Source organism: Myotis nattereri, assembly GCF_964212035.1.
Source record: "Myotis nattereri genome assembly, chromosome: 9".
Lineage (NCBI taxonomy): Eukaryota > Metazoa > Chordata > Mammalia > Chiroptera > Vespertilionidae > Myotis > Myotis nattereri.
This window is the reverse complement of record NC_138084.1, coordinates 49,302,903-49,326,727: the sequence shown is the minus strand read 5'-3', so window position 1 is coordinate 49,326,727 and position 23,825 is coordinate 49,302,903. Positions and strand designations below refer to the sequence as shown.

The window sequence follows — 23,825 nt, the reverse complement described above, 5'->3', positions numbered from 1 at the left end:
ACAGCCATCTTGTCAGAAAAACAGAAGCTGTGAGCCCTTCCTCCCCCCGCCCTCCCAAAAAAACCCCACATAACCAGGCCTATGTCAGTCTTCAGAAGACCTGCCTTGCTTGAAATGATCCCCTTTCAGCTTTTCCTATTGTTACCTGTGCCAGTTTCAAATTAGGGTGGATCAAGGTCATTCAAATACCATAGGCAACTTATCCAGGGACCAGTGAGGTGGAACTGAAGAGTTTGGAAAAGACACAGCTTCTTTTGAGCAAACTTGGGGCTAAAAGATCTGGAGCTGCTTAGAACTGCACAATTTCCCTAGGGAACCACCTGGCAAGTGTTGCACTATGGGCGAGACCAAATAACTAAAGCAATTTGGCATGACCAAGAAGGAGTGTGCTCCACAGGAGTTAAACTCATTGCCTGGGGCATCTATATAATACAATTTACAGTAAAATACTTTGTATGTAACTGCCCATCTTGCAAATACAGAAAGGGATGCTTCAGAAAGAGAAGTCAAACACAATTCTCTCTAACGTAATAGTGAAGAACAGCTTTAAGTGACCAAGTGCAGAACTTGGCAGGCAGATTCAGTGCAAAAGTTTTAAGGTTTTATTTAGAGATTCTTCAGAAATCTCTCTCTATATATATATCTCTCTATATATCTCTCTCTCTATCCTATATATATATAGGATATATATATCCTATCTAATAAAAGACAAAAAGGGTAATTAACCATACCTCTGCTATACTTCCCATTGGCTTGAAAGGTGCACCGCCCACCTCTCCGGGCGGTGCGGGAGGAGGAGTCTGGCCGCTGGGCTTTGAAATCCCTCCACGCCCGCCGTAGGGCCTGGCCTCCCTGGAGCGGGTCTGAGTGTCCGGACCGGCTGCGTGGTGGCCGGCGGGCCGAGGGGTGGGGCCGGGCGGCGACCGACCATGGGGGAGGTCATGGGAGCGGAAGGCCTCACCACCTGGCTCTTTCCTCCCTTCCCCCGTGGTTGGCTCCCTGCTTGCCCGAGCTGGGGCCAGGGGTCCATGCGGCCCTTGGGGCCCGGTCGGGGGGACCGGGGCCTGCGTGGGCTGACTGCCGGGCCCCATGAGGGGGGGCATTGGCTCCCCAGCCCACGGCGGGAGCCCGGCGCGGGCTGCCACCCGCCCGCTGCCCCCCGGACTGGGCCCAGTGCAGCAGCAGCGGCAGCGGAGTGAGGTGCGTGCCCTAGCTCGGGGAGGCCGCCATGCTGCAGTGCACCGGCCCCATGGGCCGGGCCTGCTCCGAGCGGATGCCGCTTCTCCAGAGCTGGGCCACTCCACTGGCCACACCCCGTTTGCTGGGCCTGTGCCGCCCAGACGTGCTGGAGTCCCAGTCTGCCCGCAGGCCAGCTTCGGGTGCTGTGCGGGAGGGCCATCCTGCCTTGTGGTGAGTTTGAGCGGCAGCAGCAGGAGCCGGACAAGGACTGCGCCCTCCATCTTGCCTTGGGTCCTCCATCTTGGGACAGAGCCATGTGTGCCCTACATCTTGCCTTGGGTCCTCCATTTTGGGACGGTGCCATGTGCTTCCTCACGGGAAGAAGCCGCTGCTAGCCACACCCAGGATTTCTCTGGACTAACCAATAATAATCAAGGGAAGTGCACGCCATCACTATGACCACATCCTGTACCGACTCGCACCTGGCCAATCGGCGGGGCCCATAGTCCCCTCTCCTGCCCTCACTCCACCCCCCTTTAAAACCCCCTGTCCCATCAGGCCTCTCTCTCTCTCTCTCTCTCTCTCTCTCTCTCTCTCTCTCTCGGCCACTGGAGCTTACTGCTGCATCGGTGAGTGTGGCAGGGGAGCCAAACCTAGGTTTGAAATAAATGACTCTTTGCTTTTGCATCCGACTGACTGGCTCCCTGGAGGTCTTGAGAACTTTGTAATCTGGGCACAACAGGCTAATCAGGGTGATATGCAAATTAACTGCCAAGAAAGATGGCGGTTAATTTGCATAGGTAGGCACAATGATGGGAGGCGAAAGGTGAAGGATGGAGGAAGCAGCCTGCCACTGACTGCTATCAGAAACCCAGGTGGCAGCCAAGAGCAGGGTGGCAGCCAAGAGCCGTGATTGGAGAACTGGGCCACCTTTGCCGGTCCTGGCCAGCAATCGCCTGGCTTCTCAGATCACCAATCACCAGTGATCAGAGAAGACCCAGAGGCTGGGCCAGAGGCTGGGCTCTAAAGCTGCCTGGGGATGGGATCCGCTCCCAGGGGGCAACCTAAACAAGTCCCAGTAGAAGACCCAGTAGGAGTCCCAGGGGCCTCCCAAATGGAGAGTCTCTGTGGTCAGAAGGCACAGTATCGGGATGGAATAAAGATGGAGGTGACTCAGATGCCTGGCTAGTGAGTAGGGCCTTTCAGCCAGGACTCCGGGTGGGGGTGGGGCAAGGGAGGCAAGCCAGAAATAGAGAACTACAACTCCCAGGAGGCTTAGCGGCCAGGGCCTGGGTGCCTGGCTGTGGAATCAGATGGGGTGTGTTATTTTGCGAGCCACTTTAACCTAGAGGTTTGCAAGGTTGGAAGTTCTGCGCTGGGAGCCAGGGAGAAATGGAGCTGGAGCAGAGAGAGGGGTCCATGGCAGCCATGGGCTTTGAGGAATTCTCAGCACCTCCTGGCTTGGATCTGGCGCTGCCTCCGCTGCTTGGTGGTCACATCCTGGAGAGCGAGCTTGAAACCAAAGTGGAGTTCATGTCTGGGGGTCTGGGCAGCTCCAGCCTCCAGGAGCAAGAAGAGGAGGAGGCAGCTCGAGGCCGAGGCCGGTGGCAAAGCCAATGGGAACTCAATTTCAGAAAGTACCAGGCGCTGGGTCGGTGCTGCAGGGAGATCCAGCAGGCGAAGAAGCGGGTCCTGAACAGGCTCCATCAGGTACAGAGGATAACAGGAAGACTCCAGCAGGAGCGGAGGTTCCTCATGAGGGTGCTGGACTCCTATGGCAACGACTACCAGGCCAGCCAGTTCACCATCTTACTGGAGGACGAGGGCAGCCAGGGCACAGACGCCCCCACCCAGGCAATGCTGAGAACGAGCCTCTGGAGAAAGAGCGGCTGTCCCCGCCCAGGAGGACCCCGGCGCCTGCAGAAGCCAGCAGCCAGGCCCCTGGCAAGGGAACCGGTGGGCAGAAGAGGCGGCGAGCGCCACGGGAAGGGTGCTGGGCGGGAGTCCCGCTGACTCCAGAGCTGGCCCCCATGCAGATAAAGGTGGAGGGAGACTTTGGCTTCAAAGTGGACGAGGCTCTGGACTCAAGTTGGGTTTCTCAGGGCCAGACAAGTTGCTGCCCTACCCCATCCTAGCCAGCTCCCCCTTTGACTGACCCTCCAATAAACGGACCCCTGCTCTCCTCAGCAAAAAAAAAAAAAAAAAAAAAAAAAAAAAAAAAAAAAAAAAAAGCTTATAGAGGCATGCTTATAGGATCAAATAGTATAAATATAGATGTAACAGGACAATAAAAGAGAACCTGGCTATGATGATCACCTGAACACTGCTTCTGCGTCATTGCTTCTTCGCCAACACTGTCCACACCTTTGGGAACCCCTGGACCTGCTGGGTCAGGACCCCAACATTCCTCTTCTTATAAGGACTTCAGTGAGTTGAGCTAAGGGTCCCACTGGATCTGCCTCAATTTAATATAATCCCCTTTTTAAAGATCTTATCTCCATATACAGGTATATTCTGAGGTTCTGGGGATTAGGATTTTAACATACATTTTGTTGATTACCCAAATCAGCCCTTAACAACCAGCATGTTTCAGAAAGTAGATTCCTACAGGGTTATTTACCAAACATTCAGAAGTATTTTTAAAAGAATTAAGCCCCTCGCCCACCATGCGGGCCCCTCCCGGCGAAGAGTGAAGGCCTGGGTTCCGGGAGCCGGAGGAAAACTGGTGCCAGGGGAAGGGACCCCCAAGGGACCCCAGATTGCAAGAGGGCACAGGCCGGGCTGAGGGACCCACTCGAGTGCACAAATTTTTGTGCACTGGGCCTCTAGTGTATATATGTAATATGCATGTGTATACATATAATACATATATTTGTATTTCAATTTATAAAAATGTGTTTTTACAATATGTCTCACCTCAAAAAGAAAAAAAAAAAAAGGCAAATAACTGAATTTAGTGATAGAATGACTGGTATGAATACTTCCAAGCGACCCTCACCCATTTGTCCCAGGACTAGAGATGTCGGTGGCCCTCACCACACATTGATTCCAGAATGTCCCAACAGTACTTTGGAAAGAGGACAGGCTTGGCAGTCACGCAGATGAATGTTTGAATTCTAACCCCTCCATGTACTTGATGTGTGTGCCTAAACAAGTTAATCAGTATCCATGAGCCTCAGGTTTTCAGCTATTACTAGGGTTGATTAAATATCAACCTCTCTGAGAAGTGGGGAGAACCAAATGACAAACTATCACTTATATCGGGTGTCTCAACTCTTTTCAGTTAGTAAGATCCACCACATATAGTGTGAGGCAAAAATAGGTTTTCCGTTATTTGTATGGAAAATAATATGGTAATTAATAAATAACACAATGATAAACTCTGTGTTTTTCATACTCACAACTGTACCCTGCATTTATTGGAACTTCTAATTTTTGGTGGAATGAACACCCTAGGACAGTGATGGCAAACCTTTTGAGCTTGGCGTATCTACATTTTGAAAAACCCTAACTTAACTCTGGTGCCGTGTCACATATAGAAATTTTTTGATATTTGCAACCATAGTAAAACAAAGATTTATATTTTTGATATTTATTTTATATATTTAAATGCCATTTAACAAAGAAAAATCAACCAAAAAAATGAGTTCGCATGTCACCTCTGATACGCATGTCATAGGTTCGCCATCACTGCCCTAGGACAAAACAGTAGCCTGCCTATTCTTGGTAAAAGTGAGAATTTGAAATATTCCTCTTACCCTAGGCGCTATGATACATTTCATTAGGCTTTTTGTAACCCAAAGGGCAGAGTACCCCCAAGGCAATCAGACTTTCTTAAGGACTGCTGTCATAGCTATCTTATATTTTATCTTACAAAGGACCTTCATGTAGTAAGAAGTCAATAAATATTTGTGGAATGAATTAATTAAAAACTAACAAGACTGAGACCTCAATTAATGAGGTGTGGTTATTGTATTTTTCTACACTCCAATGAAGAGGACAAATGCAAGCAAACAAATAATGACAAGCTACTATTGGACTTTAAATGAATTTAATTGTACATGAACATGTATGTTAATTGTTGGTGTGTTCTGTGGTAAAGACACAATATGATACAAATTTTTTATTTATTTGAACTCTATATTTTCAGTCTAATTATGACTATCTTTAGAAAGATGACTTGTAGACAGAATATTCAACTGCTATCAATAAATGACTGCATCGATTTGTAAGTGTGGGAGAAGACTGCATGTTTCTAACCAAATCATGATCCAAAGAGATTTTAACAGGCTACAATAAGACATTTTATTTTATTTTATTTTTTAACATATTTTATTGATTTTTTACAGAGAGGAAGGGAGACGGATAGAGAGTTAGAAACATCGATGAGAGAGAAATATCGATCAGCTGCCTCCTGCACACTCCCTACTGGGATGTGCCCGCAACCAAGGTACATGCCCTTGACCAGAATCGAACCTGGGACCCTTAAGTCTGCAGGCTGACGCTCTATATACTGAGTCAAACTGGTTAGGGCTAAAATAAGACATTTTAATTTACACAAAATGCAGTTTAACAAAGATAAATGCTCTCACCAGAGATCTGAAAAACCAAATGTATTTAGACAAGATCAGTTAGATATGGCTTAGTGATTGCACATGTAAAATATCCTAAGAATTCTAAAATAATTATGGGGAGAATTGTAACAAAAGCATCCATTATTTATTGAGCACTTATTATGTGCCAGACATTATCCAAATGCTTCATTTCTTAGTTTTAAGACAGATACTTTTCTCATACATCATGGTGATAGATCATCTAAAACAATTAGTGACGGGACTCCTATAATTCTATTTGATCTTATAATGAACTACAGGATTGCTACACAAATTCATGCATGGGTGGGGTCCCTTGGCCTGGCCATGATCAGGACCATCAGACCTCTCACCAGTCCCAATCAGGGAAGCTGGCAAGAGGGGAGAAACCATGGGAGGTTGGCCAGCTGTGGGAGGTTGGCTGTGGGAGCACACTGACAACCAGGAGGCAGCTCCTGCATTGTGTGTCTGCTCCCTGGTGGTCAGTGTGCATCATAGCTACCCGCTGGTTGTCCAGTTGTCTGATCATAATGGTCGATTAGGCATATATATATATATATATATATATATATATATATATATATATATACACACACACACACACACACACACACACTCACTCACTCTCTAGAGGCCCGGTGCATGAATTCATGCACAGGTGGCTCTGGCCGGCCCACCCTATCACAGCCGATTTGGGCCAGCTGGCCGGGGGGAGGGTCCACGGGAGGTTGGATGGCCAGCCCTGCCCCCATCGGGCTGGTTGACTGGCCGCAGTGTGCATCATAGCCACTGGTCATTCTGGTCGTTCTGGTTGTTCCAATTGCTTGGCTTTTATATATATAGATATATACATATATCTATCTATATCTATCTATCTATCTATCTATCTATCTATCTATCTATCTATCTATAGAGTTTGGCAGGTAGACTCCCTTATTCTGTGCTAATCAAACCTGGTTCAATTTCGTGTTTAGGTTTATATTGCACAGTTTCATAAACATATAACAAATATGTTTTAGAGGATGGTGAGAGGTCTTATAAGCTTATTTACATTTTTAAAACATATATGTATTTTATTGATTTCAGAGAGGAAGGGAGAGTGAAAGAGAGATATAAACATCAATGATGAGAATCACTGATTGGCTGCCTCCTGCATTCCCCCTACTGAGGATTGAGCCTGCAATCTGTGCATGTGCCCTGGCCAGGAATAGAACCATGACCTCCTGGTTTATGGATCAATGCTCAACCATCTAGCCACAATGGCTGGGCTTCTAAACTTATTTTCTGAGAATTAGTTAAAAAGTGAAGAGGAAACATGATAACTATTTTAAATGCTGAAAATATTAGCATGTGAATATTGGATTAAGCCTCATGCATCTAGATCCTGATGAAGTAAGCGGGATGAAGAGTGAAAGAAAGAGGAAAGTGAATTTTGGTCTAACAAAGCAAAGAACTGATAGGGAGTTCTGTTCTAATATGAAGGTGTTACTTCTAAATGGATGAGTATCCTGTTATTAAAGGTGTGCAGAGATGAAGTGGACATTCACTGATGGGAAGGAAATACTAGACATGTATTGTTGATAGAATAGATAATTCACATTCAATTTTCAACCACTGATTTGATTATCCTGTGATTCTAAGTCAGTGGAGAGTTTTCATTATTATTATTTTTTTATTTTTAAAATATTGTTGAAAGTATTACATTTACCCCCTTCCCCCCCCCCCCCCCATTGACGCCTTCTAGCCTGCCCCTACTGCCTGCCCTAGGCCTTCATCACACTATTGTCTGTGTCCATGGGATATATATACACACAAGTTTTTTGGTTGATCACTTCCATACACCCACCCTCCTCCGCCTTCCCTCTGAGTTTCCATAGTCTGTTCTATGCTTCTAGTCTCTGGATCTATGTTGTTCATCAGCTTATTTTGTTCATTAGATTCCACATATGAGTGAGATCATGTGATACTTATGTTTCTCTGACTGGCTTATTTAGCTCAGCATAATACTCTCCAGGTCCCTCCTTGCTGCCTCAAAGGGTAATAATTCCTTATTTTTTATTGCTGCATAATATTCCATGGTATAAATATACCATAGCTTTTTTATTCCAGATCTTAGCTATTGTAATTATGCTAGTATTAGCAGGGGTACACACATTTTCAAAGCTACTCTACATAAAACTCTGCTAAATACTGTATCAATGCAGTTCTAATCCCTGATCCTTAAAATAGTATAATTAATATAATTCTATAAATGTATTGGTTTCAATTTTTTTTAAAAAATTACTTCTTATAACAATCTTAATATGTATAAATCATTTCCCCCATTATCAAATGATAACACTGGCACTCAGAGGAATTAAGCAACATGCTCATTATCATACTACTAGAGGCCTGGTGCATATATTTGTGCATTTGTGCAGAGGACCGGCCTGCCCTGATGGGAGCCAATGGGGGCTGGGACAGCGGGGGGGGGGGGCGGTGAGGGTGCAGGAGGTTGGCCAGAGGCCCCGCCCCTAATCTGGGGTGGGGGGCCCAATTGGGCCAGTTGGCTGACTGCAGTGTGTATCATAGCGAGCAATCATTCCAGTCATTCTGGTAGCTTAGCTTCTACATATAGATTGACTAGTATAGCTCCATGATTCAGACACAGATAATTAACAATTCTAAATAATACATCTTTCTCCATGTTCTCCTAAATATCTGAAAATTAGAGCAATTTTAAAGAGGCCTTCATTTTTGGATCTTTTTAATAACAAAGTCATGCATATTGTGAAATTTTTGACTAAAGTAAAAATAATGAAAATATGAATAATGATGTTCATATCCCCACCATTCATACATTACTCTTAATAGTGTAGTGTATAATTTTGTGTTGTTTTTATTCATATATTTTATGAGCTATATGCATATGTAATTAAAATATAGGTGAATATTACACAAACTTACTCATATGTATAATTTTTAAGATATAAACAGGATCAACTATCCTGTGGTGTTCTTTGCCTTTGTCAGGAATAATCACTATGCTGTAAGCATTGTCTCATATCACTAAATATTCTTCTGAAACCTAAGTTTTATTTGCTTTAGCCTAAAGAGATACTGAGAGAACATAACAATTTATTATTATTGACATGCTAGTAGAATCATTTCCTTGTGGAGTTGCAACTCATGGTCAGTCATTTTAGAAAGAGAAGAGAGTATTTATTCCCTCTGTCCTCAGGCCTGGGCATGGATTAGGAGCAGCTCAAACAAGCCCCTGAACTCCAGTCTTCCTGATCTAGCCCCTGTCCAACACTAACACTAACACTCTGCTCTAAACACATTGGCCTCACTCTCTCCCCCGGATTTGCCAAATGCATGCGAGCTTCAGAACCTGGACATTTGACACTCACATGGTCTGAAAAGCTTCTCTTAGATGCACACTTAGATCTCCACTCCAACATTACCATCTAAGAGGGGTCTTTCCTGACACATTTATCTCCGGTCTCCAAGCCCTTTCTTTCTACTTTCCCACTACCCTACCTTTCACATCCCTGCATCCCACTTCACTGCCTGCGACTGTGGCATACATGCATTTGCTCCTTGTTATTTTCTATCTCTTTTGTTAATATAAGGGAGACACGGTGCTTTCATCTTCTCAACAGAAACATATTAGAGTAGCTGGTGCAGAATGGGCACCTGTCATCCACTTACTGCATGAATGAATACGTGAGTGGCTTGTATGGCATGGCTGGCAAAGAGATTCTGTTTAATTTGGAGCATGTTGGGAAGCCAGGGATGAATTTTAAAGTGCTTTATAAGAGAGGTAATTGAAGAGGCCTGGAACTTAGCACATGGTGGATTTGTTCCTTTACATTGGAGTTCTGTGGGAAGAGCACAAACCAGAAGTTGTCCTGAAGAAAGGTGAGGAAGGCAGGCCTATTTAACCATATAATGAGTCAAGACAGAGCCAAATGGAAGTGGTGGGGGAAGTCACCCCACAGTGGCTCCTAATAGATAAATCTGGGAACTCGCAAGGCCAGGTACAGGTAGTAACATAGTTGTTCTGTGTACTTTCATACTTGCAAGGTAGATGTCTTTAGAGGACCCTGAACTTTTTACATTTTTTTTTAAATGACAATTGACATTGAATATTACATTAGTTCCAGGTGTATAAGATAGGGATTAGGCATTTATGTAACTCACAAAGAGATCACCCCGATTAGTCTAGTACCCATCCAACATCCTACATAGTTATACAATATTATTGATTTGTCTCTAAGCTTTAATTTACATCCCAGTGACTATGTTGTGAAGGGAACATTCTTATTACCATTATCCAAATAATGATAAGCTCATTCATTGTCTATGTGAGCAGATAATACAAGCTTCAAAAGTTCTCTATTTGCTTGCATTTTTTAAGACTCAGTGAAAGAAAATACAATCAGATTGTGATTTTTGAGAAAAGAGTTATCCATCAGCATTAGAGTCTTGATGAGGCTATATAGATTTTCTGAGAAAGACACTCCTGCAGAGGCGATAACATAGTTCTCTCCCTGTCATGTGGTATAATTGATAGCACTATTCAAAGTTAATGCACTTTGGTGTGTAGCAGATTTACGTACAGTGAGCCCAGAAAAGAAACCTACCACTTCTGGGATTGCAACCCACATCCAGAATTAGAACTTCAGTCAACTGGGAGGGGTGGGGGTGACCTCATGGCTGAGGATGTAGTAAAGACAGATAAGACACTGTTTTATAACAAGACACTGGTCATAAAATTAGGCTTAACAACCCACAGTTCTGAAAGTAAGAACTTAGAAATGTGCTCTAAGGAAGCCCATATTTCTTATGGGCATCATCTCTTGTATTTATTTCATTACTCTGAGCTAATAGTTCCCATTGGTAGCTCTGTTTGAGCTCTTATAAACCTGCTAGCATACGCACTTAAGAAATATTACATTAATAGGGGATTTATATTGGTCTTCTATGGATTTGATTAACACCAAGACAGTTTAATAGACACAGGGTGGCAAGAACAATAAAAACAACCTTACCAGCACATATAGTCAAAAGTAATGATCCTTGTGGGGGAAGTGAGTATAAAAGACAGAGTCAAATGAGGGAGAAGCAGAAAGATGGAAGGAAATGGGCCCAGGTAGGCTGGCGTGCTTAGAGAAGCTGATGCTGAAGAAGTAGGTTGTCTTGTCCCCTTTGAGGACTGGACTAGGAGAAAGAAGTGCCTTTCTGTGGTGCTGGAAATAACTTGCCAAATGGGTAAAATAGGTTTTTTCCCCCTTATTCCTGGTTCCCTAGCAGATAGAACAAGACTTTTGAACCATAAAAATATTGGTTCAGAGCCTGTCTCTTCTACTTGTTCTATGTAGTAATTTTAGACATTATTTAACCTCCTAGAGTATAAGTCTCCTTATGCATACAATGAAGCCAAGCAAACTGTTGTGTAGAATCATTGTGAGGCATAAATCAGATAAGGTATTTCAAGGAGTCAGTGTGATGGCCGGAAGAGAATTGTCATGGACAGTGCTGAAGTTGCACCCTGCATAATTACTTGAGGACACCATTTGCATCTGTGAAGGACACATTTTTAGCACCCCTTTATAATACATGCATACATTTTCACTAAGGACCTTGGGGTAGCAACTTGTAAGTTCAATGGCCTCCTCAATATCATCTCAAAGTGTCCACTTAGAGAGTGAAAAAGCCAGATAATTTGCCATTAAATTCTCACACACATGGTGTTGAAAACAGGAATGAGAAAAGTGGGACGTGGCAATGTGTGGATCCATGACATATACCATTCCCTCCATCTAGAATAGGACTCTTTCTTTACAAAGTCAGACTTTTATGACTAGTTGTAAAGTATTCCATGATTACTTATATGCCTTTTCACAGGTTGCCATGGCCTCATCATTGTTCCACGAAAGAAACCTTTCAGGGAACATGTCACACTGTTATTTTCTGTGATTCTACCACAAGACTGTGAATTCCTTAAAGTTCTTATTTATCCTTACATGTTTATCTCCTAGTACTGTTATTGTTCTGTATGTGCTTCTTACATGAACGAGCATGACCTTGAGAAAGTCACTGAACTCTCTGAGCCTCAGCTTCCTCATCTGTAAAACGGGGGAAAATGCATACCTTGTAAGTATATTGAGCTATGTAAAACACCTGGGCCACAATTTGCACTCAGTACGTGGGACCATGATTCATTATTATATTATTTTAATAATAATATTCGATATAGTCGAAATGCATAACTATTGAACAGATTTTAAACATTTAGTGTAGAAGAATGCATGCCATGGAGCCCCTTAATTTCTGAGGTCCCTGTCTCCCTCTCAGATGCCATTTACCCTGTGCTCACCACCAGGATCCATTCCTAGTTCCTCTCTGTACTCCACCATAAGTCCTTACATTTATTCTGTCTGACACACACAAACCCATTAAGTCTAATGAATACCCATTCTGACATTATGCTGCTTAAACATGGCCAGTGTGTCTAATTATTTTGCTTTTAATAATGACTCTATATTTCTAAAAGTTAGCAGAGCTAACAAATATTTTAATATTCCTGAAATCCAGATAGTCACAGTTAATTTTCTGTCAACACTTTTGAGCACTGATCACGTGCAGGATGCAGCACTAGTCTCTACAAGGAGATAATAACGTGAGCGTTGCCCTAGCTCTACCCTTAAAGTTAGGCCATAGGTCAGCAATTTCAAACCTTTTTCATCTCATGGCACACATAAACTAATTTACTAAAATTCAGAGGCACACCAAAATATATATAATTTCCCAATCTGACAAAAAAAAGTATAATTTTGATTCATTTGCAATAGGATAGCTGTTGTTGTGTTGGCTTTTGTAATTTTTGTTGTTGTTTTATTTGACAATCTGCAAGGGTGGGTGAGATCATTTTATCTGGCCCTGTCAAGGCATTAGGAGTGAGTTAATTAAATGTTTGACATACAGCAGGCTAATTTTTAAGTTTATAATGTTGCATGGCCTGTAAATGAATGTTATAAATATCCAAATGGCCCTTGGCAAAAAAATGGTTCTCCACCCCTGAAGAGAAAAGAGGTCAGTGCCCCTGACCAAATGATTAGGTATTGATTCCAAGATTCAAAAACTCTTGTGGCACACCAGTGTGCTGCAGTGCACTGGTTGAAAATCGCTGCCTGAAATCAAAGCCTCCCATTAAATAGGCCAAAAAGAGCCACTAAGTGCTATTTTCCATGACTATGAGTCAGATCCTTATTCAGTTAACCAAATGTTGGCAGGCCCATCATGATGCGAGATTTGGGGCTACTTGCTTTGAAAATAGATCTGAATATAACATACACTCTGCCATCATGCAGCAGGTGAATTAGTGATTAAGAGAGGAAAGTAAAAACATATTACCTCAACATTGTAGGCTAAATCTTGTAGTTGAACAATGCACTATGATGGACTAGAGAGTAAGGAAAGCCTTGAGAAAACAATGACCTGCACAAGGTATGTTTCATGGATTTGCGGTAGATGGCATTATTGGGGAAAATGTGGGGACATCTGTAATACTTTCACTAATAAAGGTAAATTTTTTAAAAAATAAAATAAAAAGACTTCTAATGATAGCTATCACGTTTTAAACCTGTGAGAATCAAAAGGAATGCTTCACTCAATGTTTAGCAAAGAGAAGGTAATCAATATTAATTTTATTACAAAATGACACTTATAATACTTATTATCGTTAATAAGTAATAATTACTAAGTGGAACTAACTTACTAAGAAAGGGCATTCCAGTAAGAAAGAAAATAAGAGCTAAGGTGTAGATTTTTTTTAAAGTATGTTGCATATAAGGTTACTACATACTGTTGTATTAATACAACTAGAGGCCTGATGCACGAAATTTATGCAAGGGGCTTGACCCTCGTGGCCCCGCCCACTGGTCTTTCCAGAAGGTCATTCTGGAAGGTTGTTCCACCATCCTGTCTAATTCGCATATTAGCTCTTTATTATATAGGATAGAATCAGGCTAAGAGCTGATGAAAATTGAGTATGGGCAGGCTAGCTAATAGCAGGTGTATCATGCCAGGCAACCCTGATTTTATCCTGTATAAGTAGGCATGGTTTTAAGGGAACAAATGACTTAGTTTTATTTTTTTTTATTTTTATTTTTTTTATTTTTTTAAAATATATTTTATTGATTTTTTACAGAGAGGAAGGGAGAGAGAGAGTCAGAAACATCGATGGGAGAGAAACATCGACCAGCCGCCTCCTGCACATTCCCCACCGGGGATGTGCCCGCAACCCAGGTACATGCCCTTGACCGGAATCGAACCTGGGACCTTTCAGTCCGCAGGCTGACGCTCTATCCACTGAGCCAAACCAGTTTTGGCAGATTTATTTTTAGAAAGACTACTGGTCAACCACATGGAAGATTGATTTTAGAGGTTGAGGCAAGAGACAGGAAAAATAGTTAAAGGTCTGTTATGGTTCGTCTGGTGAGGAGTAATGAAGGCCTGAAGTTTGGGAGGGGCTGTAAGAAAAGAAAAGAAAAAAAAAAGAAGAAGAAGAAAAAGAGGAGTGCCCACAGAGGAAACTATGGAGAGATGATATAGATGATTTATTTGGTGATTTCGGTGATGAAAATAAAAAGATCAATGAGAACACCTTGATTTCTGTCTGGATGACTGGTGGCATGGGCAGCAACAGTTCAGTTTGGGGCATTAAAGGCCAACTGGAGAGGTCCCACAGGCATTTTTATACATGAATCTGAAGCTCCGGTAAAGCATCACAGTTGGAAATAGTAGTTTGGGATTCATGCAAATACAGAACATAATACTCCTAACAGTGAAGGAGACTTCTTGAATAAGGCCTCTAGATAAGTAGAAGGCTAAGTGTAAAACTGATTAGAGATTTGGAACATTAAATATGGACTAGTTTTGTGTAAAAAAAGTGGCAATATCAGAGTGGTCTTCAGGAGCTTAAAGCTGATAGCTGTCCACAGCAGTTTTCAAACAATAGTGTGCATGACAAACAATCGGGGATCCTTTAAAAATGAAGATTTCTTGGCTCTACTAGGGCATATTGATTGAGTATATACAGTATGGAGCCTAAAAACATTGCACTTCCTAGGAAGCATCAAGATGGTCAGAGGCAGAAGGTTCACGCTTTGAGAAACACAGATGCTGCTACTGTGTGGATGGGAGAGGACTGGACCCAGGGAACTTGGTCATTGAAGTGTTATGCTTAATGAACTAGGTGTTAGCCACCTCTAGATTTGCTTGGCAGGTAACCAACAACAAAAATAAATTCTTGTCACCAATCTTCAGTTATTTCCTGAGCCAAAAATATCACCTAAACCCATGTCAAAACTTCACACAACCAGAGCAGAGTTTGCAGGCACAAATAAAAAGTCAGGCTGGGGAAAATGAAGGAAATCCAATGCTATATATTTGTATTCTGTCACTGAGGCACTGTCTAATGTTGCTGTAACTATGATGTATAGGTCTATCAAAGCATGTGTTACCATGGTCTGAATTTCCCGACTGGAGAAAAATGATTAATGTAGAGATTTGCATTCAATGTGGGCTTGGACATCAATATTTCAACTTAGGTAAACAGGAACTTTACCTAATTTATTGGCTCTCATTATGGATGGCTTGTAGAAGCCAAATTCCCCTTCTGCCTCCAAAATGACCTTTCATGCTCTACAAATCAATCTAGAAGAAGTGAAGCAAGTTGCTTAATATTTTAGGGAGAAAAAAAATGACTTCACCTGCCAGAGACTTAATTGTTGTGATTTTGACCCATTTTGAAATTAGTTAACATTTGCTTCAGGCCTCTGACTTCATGCATTATTTATTTTCATCTTGGCCTTGCTTAAGTCTCTTCATGTATAGTATGCACATAACATGTGAGATGCTTTTCTAAATACTGTGCTTGAATAATAACATTTTGAGGCAAAAAATGTAAAGACCAAAATGTGTCTCCTCTACGCACATGAATGGTTGCACACACACACCCTATATAATAAAAGCTTAATATGCTAAGTGTCCAGTCGTCCAGTCGCCTGTGCAACCAATCGAAGCATAATATGCTAATGATATGCTAAGGCTGCTCAACTGCTTGCTATGACGTGCACTGACCACGAGGGTGCAATCAGTCAACCAGTTGACCAGTTGTTATGACATGCACTAATCACCAAGGGGCAGGCACTCCAACTGGTAGGTTAGCTTGCTGCTGGGGTCCAGCTGATCAGGACTGAGCAAGTAGGGCCAACATGCCCTGAAGCCCTCCCACAGTCCCTCCCTGGCTGGCCAACCTCCTGCATCCCTCAATGGCCCCAATTGTGCACCGGTGGGGTCCCTCGGCCTGGCCTGTGCCCTCTCACAATCTGGAACCCCTCAGGGGATATTGGAGAGCCAGTTTCAGTCCAATCCTGCAGGCCAGGCCGAGGGACCCCACTGGTGCACAAATTCGTGCACCAGGCCTCTGGTATTATATAAGGCCACACTTCCTTTGGGGTGTATTTTAGCTCTCATTAGAAGAGTTTCTAAATATTACAGCTAGCATTACAGAGCAATTTCCCTGTAAGAGTTCCATGTTGCAAGGTATCTCAGAAGTTAATCAAAGGGTAACAATGCCAAAACCTATGCATATGCTTCCTAGAGTCTGGGGTCAGCCTATGCTGTCATTCACTGTCAAAATTGCAGCATGCAGGGGCATATTGCACCTTTTCCTTTCTCATGAGAACATGTTTCTTCCCACAAAGGTCAATGTCTTTATGGCATTAAATCTGCTAGGCTATTGTGATGGTATGAATTCCAAGAAGAAGGCATCTCATCAGCTGTCTGCCTCAGATGCATGGTTTGCACAGCTTTTTGTAGTAAAGGGTCAAGCCCTGCATCTTGCCTCTTAACTGTCACCATCAGCTTTGGTCTATCCTATCATAACCTGTGTGCTCCTGTGAGTAATCACTTATACTTGGCCTTGAAAATGACTATCCCATTACCTGGTCTATGTAATCATTGGAGATGAGTGCTTCTGGGATCATTAAACCAGCTACACTCTCCTGCCAGCCTAGGAGCTCTCAGAGCTTGCATGGGGAAAGGTTATCCAGGAGGACATTCCATAGGCCAATTCTATGGGAGGAGGGCTGCTTAGAAACCCTCACACAAAAATGTTCAGGAACTCCTGGAATGTGTACCACCTTCTAATCACCTACATTTCTTTTAGGCTTGACACTTACTTAAAGTTAAACAAAAAACAGTGTATAGATGAGCTGCTCTCAACAGCTGCTTCCCAGATGTACAGAAATAACCATTGCAGCTGTCTGAAATGAGGGCATTTGCATTTGCATCAGTTTGGATTAAATCCTTCATTGGTTTAGGTCATCATTTATGTACAAAGTTCATAGAACAAAATATGTGCATGTCCAAAGCAGCGGCTTTAAATATTTAAGCAAGGACATAGAAATTCTGGGAATTCCTTTGTCTGGTAAAATGCAATTTTACTGAAGATGATTTTCACTGCACAGACTTTAACTGAGAGCCTAGTTTGTTCACTGAACATTTTCTTTCTTTCTTTCTTTCTTTTTCTTTCTTTCTTTCTTTCTTTCTTTCTTTCTTTCTTTCTTTCTTTCTTTCTTTCTTTCTTCCTTCCTTCCTTCCTTCCTTCCTTCCTTCCTTCCTTCCTTCCTTCCTTCCTTCCTTAATTCCTTCCTTCCTTCCTTCCTTCTTTCGTCTTTCTTTCTTTCTTGAACATTTTCTTTGTATTTTTCTTTTCTTTGTAGACTAAAACCCCACCAGATTTTCCAACTTAATTGTTATCTCCTCTTGAAATCTCTCTCTAGTTCCTGAGCTAGATTTAATGGATATCTTCCCTCAGGAATTTAGAACCAAGTTTGCCTATGGTTGAATATGATGCTCTCATTTCCTCACATTGCTCACTGAAGTAAATGCTTATGGTATCTGAATACCAATAGAAATGAAGGGAGGGAGGAAGGAAGATACATTTCTATTAACTCAAATATATAGTTGTTAAGAAAATATTTATATAATTTATAATTCAGAAGCCCTTTAACTTTAGTGCTGAAAGTATCATTTTAATATTCTAACCTATTCTTTAGTGTGAAGCTTATCAAAATTCTTTGATAATTTTTAGATGCAAACGAAGCCTGATAAATCCAAATCAACTTTCTTTCACATCCTGATTTTTTATGAAGGACAAAGCCTTTATTATTTTTAGCTTCTTTTCTTTAAAATTCAGACCCTTACGTCCCCCCAATATTTTGTTTTTTTCTCTCTTATTTTCTCTTATAGTTTTGCTTACCCCAGCAATTATATTCCCTTTCTCTCAAACGCTGTACCACTCTCCCAGCCCTGACCAGGGTTTTCATATTGGCTTCCTTTCCCGGTCTTATGTTCATAAGACTGATGTTTATTTATACCAACAAACCCAGGTTATCTTCTTAATGTGAAAAATATCATTTATGGCTAAAGCCCCAGATGTCCTACAAATACTTGAAATGCAACATGTTTGAGACTGAATGTATTGGCTTTCCTGCTGGGACTGCTCTTTCTATGTATCCCATTTGGTTAATGGAGCAACCATCATCCATCCAGACCCCGAAACCACAGGGCTCTGTGTCTTCCACAGTTTCTCCCCGGCCTTAACCCTTCACGCCCAGTCACCACACCTGTCAATCCTGACTCAAAAAATGTCTTTCAACCCTACCTCTCCTCTAACACCCTCAGCATCATTTACATGAATTCATTTTCATCAGCTTTGCATGCTATAGGCTCATTTTCTGCAATGCCACAGGCATCCTCTTCCTTAAGATAAACACATAAAACAAATAAGTGTGTGTGTGTCTGTGTGTGTGTGTGTGTGTGTGTGTGTGTGTGTGTGTGTGTTTCCTATCCCCCTCTTCAGGAAAAGTCCTTTTTTTCATTAACTATGGCATTTATTTATTCATAGTTTTCCTCATCTGAAACTGACTTCCATCTTCATCCTCTACCACTCCAAACCCCTCAATGCACCCCACCTTTAAAAGCACCACATTTTCTAAATATATAGCTTTCTTGAAATGTTTAGGCATAGCATGTCTATGCACTCTCCCAAGATCCTACATATGCAGTTTCTCTGCCAGGTGTGCCTTTTATTTGCCTGCTGAACTACTCATCCTTGGAGTGTGAGTTCTATGACAATAGTCCTGATTCTTAGAAGGCCCTATTTCTGTGCCCACAGAACTTGGGTTTCCCCCCAGTTAAGAATAGTGTGATTGCTTTTTAAGTTTCTTTCTCTCACTACCAACTTGCAAAGCTCCTCTGAACACAGTCTCTTTTAATCCTCAGTACTTGATGATTTGCCTCAAACTTAATTGTTCTTCAATAAATAAAACTTTCATTTTGCTTAACATGAATTTTACGATTTTACTTTTTTCTGCTTCTATTCTGGTATATAACTTATATTTAGTTCCTTCTGTTGTCTTTTAGCATAGTTTTTATTCATAATTAAATAGAGATGAATGAGTTCACTATGCATACATGAAGGGGTGCCAAACCTTTTACATATATGTTAAATTCTCATCTTTTAGTTTCTTTCCCTAGTGAAAAAATTAACCAGACAAAATTTTACTTATTCAGGGATTTTTTTTTTCATTCATAAGCTCTTATCAGAAACACAATTTGTGCCAGAAACTGTGCAGAACAATTAGAGTGCATAGCTTATTGTAATGCCATTAGATATGAAGACCCATTGATTCAGTGCCAGGTGATTTGCTAGTAAAAAAAGTCAAGTAATTCCAAAATAGACATCAGTCATTATTCATCTCTCTCAAAGACCAATAAAGAAGATTGGAATACATGGTCCCTAAACCTCTTAAAATTCTCTTATATCCTGTTCATTAGTAGAACTTTCTTATCCCTGGAATCTCTATTCATTAACCCCAAAACTAACCAACTAACTAATTAACTTTCTCTCTTCCATACCTTCTTTCTCTCCTATTTATTCTTTTTGGCTATCTGATTCTGCTGACCCTTAGATTTGCTACACTAGCCTCATACTGTGTCTTCTCCTTCTAAACAGTATATTTCCTCTTCCTCTGTTTTTCTCCTGAGAATAAGCTCTTTTAACCCATTTTTCCTATCCCCACCTTTTCTTCTAACTTTATAGTCCTGTGTTCTCTACCAATTAGTCCAATTCTGCATCACAAAAGATCAGAAACTGATCAGAACATGAAAGAACCATGTTCAAATGAAAGGGCATGATCTAGAGAAGCTGAGTTATCTAAGTGAGCAAAAACACATGTTTTTTTTATGTGTTTGTTTTATTTTAATCAGAGGATAGAGTGGTTTTGAACATACCTGTTAATCTTTATCTCATCAGTGACTAAGATATGGTCAACCTCCTTTACACACTATAGTATGATGGGGAAAAGGAACATACTAAACCATCAACTATCATTATTATATTAAAATTGCTACAATTGAATTATGTTCAGGGATTTCTGAGGATACCTCTACAGGCACCTGCTTTAGCCTTAGTTTAGGAAGAAACAGAGAAAAAAAAGTGTCAGGAAATGATTGCTGGTTGTGATGGATAATTTTAAAATGATCTATTTGTTTGGTCATTACATGCAAATCTGAGTTTGAACCTAGAAGGGAAATAAGATGATGAATTTAATATGTTCAGGATTCATCATAAAAACATATTGATCACTGATCAGCATTTTTAGTTCAGATACCTACACTGGAGGTATTGGGAAGATGACAACCTAGATGGATTATAACTTTCACAGTGTCCTTTGCAAATATAAGAAACTTTTTTTCTCTTTCTAGTGTAAGTTCCTGTGCCAATTTGTCTCCTCGCATTATCTTAATAAAGATTGATTCCTAATACTACCATTTGATGTGTCTTAAAACTAGTAAAGTATAAAGTCTCTTTTGAAATGTTACATAAAGCATGAAAGAACAATGATACTGAAGAAGGAAATGCAATGATAGGGCTGGGTATATTTGAGTAAAAATGTTTACACTAATAATTTAAACACACAGAAATGAAAAGACTTTTCAACCTTTGTGAATATAAGTATCTCAATGTTTGACATGGTAGGGATATTAATATACAAGTCATGATCTTAAGTCATAAAAGTTAATATAATTTGAAGGTGTTGAGTTCTAGCATCTTAGAGAAATCTGAGGGTTTCTACTGAAATTACTTGTATGCTTAATCCTTTCATAAAGAATAAAAAGGCATATCAATCATAATCATCTATGCATTTCTTAGAAATGATATTAAACATAGGCAAATGGAAGGCTGCTCTATTACAGTTAAAAATATAAACCTAGTGTGAATGTTTTCAGGATTCTTTCATGCTGAGGAAAATGCTCTTGCTGAAGTATATGATTACAGATTTAGGATTAGACTCATCACTTTCAAACCAGCTTGAATTCAAGTTGCTCATTAACATGTGGATGATACCTTTGGAGAAGTCACATCATGGAAGAACATATGCTGTACTTGCTATGTCAGAGACATTTTGTAATTAGCCTGGATTCATTTGACAGACCTCACTCTGCATTAGCAAGGTAGGGTACTGCTGAGACTCTGCATTCAGAAAATTGAAGATAGAGAGATGAAATGACTTTCAAACAACTCTTGTTTCATCTGGTCAGGTCTTTTCTGAAGGCTAAACTCGATGTAGATCTCAAGTATATAGGTGGTGTTTAAGTCATATGATAGAAACCTTATTTTCTTTTACTACGTTTTTGTTCTCTTCCTTAATTATAGTGTGGAATTGTTATTTTTACTGAAAGAACCACTCTTGTCTGAATGCTTTATAATTGTTTGCCCTACTCATTCTACTCCTATATTTCTCCTTTCCTAGAGAAATAACATTTTTACTGGACTGATTGGACTGAAAGGCACAGCTGAATGAGGTAAGCCATTGGAGCGTCGCCATTCACACCCACATAGTCTAACGCATAATCCTGCGATGAAGCTACAGTTAATCAATCTGGCTTTACAATGTGGTCAGGCCACACCCTGCTGCCCTCCTTGGTCAGATCCTCATTAAGGACTGAATTTAATAAAGCAAACAGTGCAGATAGGTAGAGCAATAACTAGTTTGGTCTGTTGGCCTCAAATTGGTCAGCAAGTTTGGCAGTGGCTATATGTACAGAAAATATATAAACAATTTATTTGGGCCAGCTGGACATTGTCCAGTAAAGGTGAGATTGTGCTGAGATGTAGCGGCACTGGGAATGTGTCCACTTGTCTGAGAAGATGGAAACACAGGAGGCTATAGTGTCTCAGCGCACTTCCTGCCCATTTGTGGGGACAGAAGGCAGACCATCCTCTCAGCCTGCTGAGCAGAAGCAGTCTAGAAACAACACAGGCTATGAAATAGAGTCTGAATCAAGGGAAATAAGAATGGATTGGGCAGCGCCACAATAAGGTGTAGGTCCAGCATTGAGTACTGAATTCTTGGCCTTATTGTCTCTGGTTTTAAAATTACTTTTCGAGGGTAAGCTACATTACATTTTTTTTAAAGAAATAGGGGAATACATAGGTAAACTCTTAAAAATATTTATGCCCATTGGTCTGCTAATTCAGTTCAAGAGAACCTCTTTTAAGAAAACCACCAAACAGAAATACTAATATTTATCTCTTTAAAAAAAAAAAAAACTGTAACATTATTTATAATAATAAAGCACTAGCGGGAAACAAACAAACAAACAAACTAAAAACAACTATTACCCAATGACTCAAAGCTTGTTAAATAATGGCATAGGCAAATAATGGAGTATTATGTAGTTGTTAAAATTATGTTTTTGAGAAAAAAAATTATCCCAGTAGAAAATGTTGAGGCACATGAAAAAGCAAAATAGTCAACATTATCTATACTGGAGCATGAACTTGGATGGAAAGAAAATGTGGCAGTTTGTTGATTTTAAGATGCAGATGTATTCCCATTATAACATTTCTGATAATCAGCTTATGTCCGATAATTAATGGCATCTTCTAGATATGATTGGGGACATTTTTTAGTGGTGCATTAAATAATGTTGCAGCTCTCTATCAATGGCATCTTAGATTTGGGAAAAAATCAGCATGCTAATATAATTATGTCAAATTTCACTACTCAGTGTATAAATGCCCTTTTTTTCCCACAATGAATATTTATTGTACATTTAGAAAGGAGACAGTTTTGCTTCAATCAATGCCATAGGACATTCTCTATATCCTGACCCAGCAAAATTTTTGCTGATCCAGGATTACTTACTCAACACACAAAGAAGTTTCTAGGGTCTATCTGGGGTGAAAGATTCAGGTGGCACAAAATTAATTTTTTTTTTCCAAATTTGTGTTTGGAAACCTAAATTACATAGGTCTGTCTGTAGATTTATCTGCCTGTCACCAGCAGGAGCCCCTCACTCATCACAATTCACTCAGAACTTTTGGTATGCTTGTGACTTCCCATCAATTTCTCCTCAAGTCTGAGACCCTTTCTCATGACCCACTTGGTCTGGCTTTCTCTATTACTACCTTCCACAAACACAGATAAAATATGCTAATGAATGCTCAATACGGGGCTGGAGACTAAATTGGAAGGGTGTGGCTTGGAATTTACAAAGCTTTAGAGTAGAACCTGCTTCTGCCTCTGGCTCACTGTGTGACCTGGGAAAGTTACCTCACTGTAACCCAGTTTCTTCTTCTGTGAAATGGAGATAATAATAGGAATCTCATATGGATATGGCACACATTTCATGAGCTAATGTGTGTAAAGCAAATAATACATGCTCATATGGCTAATAAAAGTTTATTTTCTCATTCCTTTTTTAATTGATATGTGGTTCTTCCAAATAGACATTACCTCCTACACAGTCCTCTGAAATGATTCTCATCAACTCACACTTGATTTATTTCAAGGCCAGAAGACTTCCAGTGCTCTTTGCTAATGAGGAAACCTTACCAAGCACTTCTTCCACTTTCACATAAAAACTCCTTCAGAGGCTTACAATTTCTGATTTATACCCTGCAATCAACTTTTCTCAATTATATTT

General features: G+C 40.8%; 1 long non-coding RNA gene across 1 annotated transcript in view; it reads left to right on the top strand.

The window, feature by feature from the left end:
- Positions 1-23,825, top strand: part of LOC308525299 — a 1,722,993-nt gene that overhangs the window by 974,504 nt on the left and 724,664 nt on the right. Inside the window, exon 4 of the long non-coding RNA XR_013996455.1 lies at positions 21,647-21,698. This is a non-coding gene — a long non-coding RNA (uncharacterized lncRNA). The remainder of the gene's footprint in view (positions 1-21,646; positions 21,699-23,825) is intronic.